The sequence below is a fragment of the Rhagoletis zephyria genome, unplaced genomic scaffold, assembly GCF_001687245.7.
Source record: "Rhagoletis zephyria isolate East Lansing unplaced genomic scaffold, Rhagoletis_zephyria_1.1 Rzeph_scaffold_00713, whole genome shotgun sequence".
In the NCBI taxonomy this organism is placed as follows: domain Eukaryota; kingdom Metazoa; phylum Arthropoda; class Insecta; order Diptera; family Tephritidae; genus Rhagoletis; species Rhagoletis zephyria.
The window spans coordinates 153,318-156,317 of record NW_016157797.1 but is presented as its reverse complement, the minus strand read 5'-3'; the positions used below and the strand labels follow the sequence as shown (position 1 = coordinate 156,317).

Below are 3,000 nucleotides of genomic sequence, written 5' to 3'. Positions count from 1 at the left end.
ATTCGAACCCGAACATGCTGGGAGCTAAGAACTAACAGCGAGCATCTCTACACGTTCAGCTACAGCCAGACATGCAAATGTGCTTTCAAATGCTCAACTTCAATCACATTTCGTTAAAACACGAGCAGTTATCGGATAACAAACAATAAGCTGGCGCAGAGACACGAGTTGGTCCGCTACAGCATGACAGAGGAACACTTTTGTAAGTACTCCAATTTACCACAAATAGACTACATGGTCCAACGAGAAAGTTTAAATTCCAAAAAAATGTCCGTGAGAAACCGTGCGTGAGCGTGCGTGATTGAAAAAATAGGCGTCGTGAGAAAAAATATAGCAGGACGTGAGTGTGGGTGATTTAAAAAACCATCAACGTGAGCGTGCGTGAACGTGAGCCAAAATTACTCACGTGCCCATCTCTAGTTTGAAACATGAATACAGCCATATGCATACAGCAGGAGTACAAGTGTATGGTTAGAGTACGCATACGCTCTGAGAAAGCATACATGTTAAATGGAAATGAAGCTTCATTTATACTGGCATGTATACACAGCAGCAAGTTCATGCCACAACAGCGATGTCATATGTATCAAATTTCTACTGCGTATTAGCCCTGCCAGATAGAGTACGTTACGTACCTTCGGGCTTCAGCGTTCAACTGACAAGGCGTACGAAGCGCATAGGTACGCCACAATGAAAACGTTGTCGCATGTAAACAAGTCAGCTGTTTTGTACTGGCGGCAAATTTTTCTTTGAATGCAAAATAAATCTATATTTTTAGTTGTGCTAATATTTGTGAAGAAGATAAAAAAAATTTAAATAATTGAAGATATTTTAATATTGCTCATGTTGCTGGAAGCCAGAGAATGCTTCAACAGGCTTTATGGAGGCCGTAGATGGTGGGTGCGACCTCCTCTACAGAATCGGGACGCTCACGGATTTTTCGCTAAGAATTTTGGATTCAGGGAGGAATTTAAGAACAATATAAGGATGGAAAAGCACATTTTTGAAATGCTTCTTAATTTTATTAAGGAAAGGATTACTAGAAACAATTCTAATAGGCCATCCATTTCTCCAGAATGTCGACTTTACTTGACCCTCTGGTAAGTTATTCATATATCGTGAATATGTATATTTCAGGGACGTGAACCGGTTTTGAGCCGAACCGGTTTTTAACCGGAAAACCGTTTTTTTCTATTAATTAACTGAACCATTAACCGAACCGAAATTTTCCACAAATGTTTGATCCGAACCGAAAACCGAACCACTTTCTTTAAAGGTTTAAAGGTTCAACCAATTTTCAATAGATAAATTTACCCACTTTTTTTCTTTTTGTTAAACATGGTAATACCTATCATGTTTTTTTACCATGTGACAATATCAAATGTAAAGGCAGCCCATCTCACTTGAACCTTAACCTTGCGCGTTGTTGCACTTGACACTTAAACTTGCGCGTTATTTTTTTGTTTTTCGAACCGTTGAACCGAACCGAAACCCCGGTTCAAAGACCAAAAAAACCGCTTTGACGAAACAATCCAAAAGTGCAACAACGGTTCGAACTGCTGAACCGAACCGACCAAATTTTTCATCCGGTTCACGTCCCTGGTATATTTAAATATTCTAAATTATAGTTATTTGGCTCACGGAGGAAGTAAACAGTTTTATGCTTCTTCCTTTAAAATTGAACTTTCCACAATGAAGGAAATAGTGGCAGAAACGTGCGATGCCTTGTGGGAGATACTTGGGCCAATTTATTTGTCGATTCCTAAGAAGGATGAGTGGAAGCGTATCGCTATCGATTTTAATTCCATGTGGAATTTACCCAATTGTATTGGTGGAATTGATGGCAAGCACATAAACATATTTTGCCCATCAAACTCAGGTTCCCCTTTTTATAATTATAAAGGAAACTATTCCGTTGTTCTGCTGGTGGTGTGTGATGCGAATTATACTTTCACGTGCATTGATATTGGAGCTTACGGCTCGCAAAGTGATGGTGGCGTTTAACGGAATTCTGGCTTTGGGAGACAGCTCTATAGTAGAAAACTGGATCTGAAAACGATGTGCTACCAGACTCTGACACAACTTTTCCCCATTATTTTGTTGGAGATAATGCGTTCCCGTTAAAGCCATTTTTAATGAGGCCGTACCCAGGTTTGTATGCACAATTTAAAAATTTGTATTTTCGAATTAAACGCATTTACTCATTTTAGGAACCAACTTTTCTCTGGAGAGGCAAATTTTTAACAAACGTTTATCTCGAGCACGCCTNTTTTAATGAGGCCGTACCCAGGTTTGTATGCACAATTTAAAAATTTGTATTTTCGAATTAAACGCATTTACNTTTAATGAGGCCGTACCCAGGTTTGTATGAACAATTTAAAAATTAGTATTTTCTAATTAAACTCATTTACTCATTTTAGGAACCAATTTATCTCTGGAGAGGCAAATTTTTAATAAACGTTTATCTCGAGCACGCCGTGTTATAGAAAATGCATTTGGGATTTTGGCTTGTCGATGGAGAATCCTTTTAAATCCCTTACAAATGAGCCCTTCATCTGCCGAGAAAATTGTAAAGGCTACTGTTCCTCTTCACAATTTTCTCAAGATGCGCGATGGTAGATATTGCCCGCCGGAATNTTGTAAAGGCTACGGTTCTCCTTCACAATTTTCTCAAGATGCACGATGGTAGCTATTGCCCGCCGGAATATGTTGACCAGGAGGACGGCGACTCTATCAGAAGAGGATTGTGGCGGAGTGATATTTCGACCCCCTTGCAAAGAGCTAGGCGGATAGGTTCGAACAATGCGTCACAAAATGCGTTTAAGTTAAGAGATGATCTGAAGAGTTACCTTGTATCCCATCCAATTCAAAGGATGGCACAATAAAGAAAAAGGTGATTTATATTTTGTATCTAATGTGCGAAAATAGTTAACATATAATGCTATTTTTAGGCTCAACAGAACCAAGATGAGTTTGCCAAGCGGAGACGCAAAACATGAT

General features: G+C 39.1%; 1 long non-coding RNA gene across 1 annotated transcript in view; it reads right to left on the bottom strand.

Moving 5' to 3' along the window:
• Positions 1-3,000, bottom strand: part of LOC108361195 (uncharacterized) — a 24,059-nt gene that overhangs the window by 15,775 nt on the left and 5,284 nt on the right. Inside the window, exon 2 of the long non-coding RNA XR_001847258.1 lies at positions 1,433-1,438. This is a non-coding gene — a long non-coding RNA (uncharacterized LOC108361195). The remainder of the gene's footprint in view (positions 1-1,432; positions 1,439-3,000) is intronic.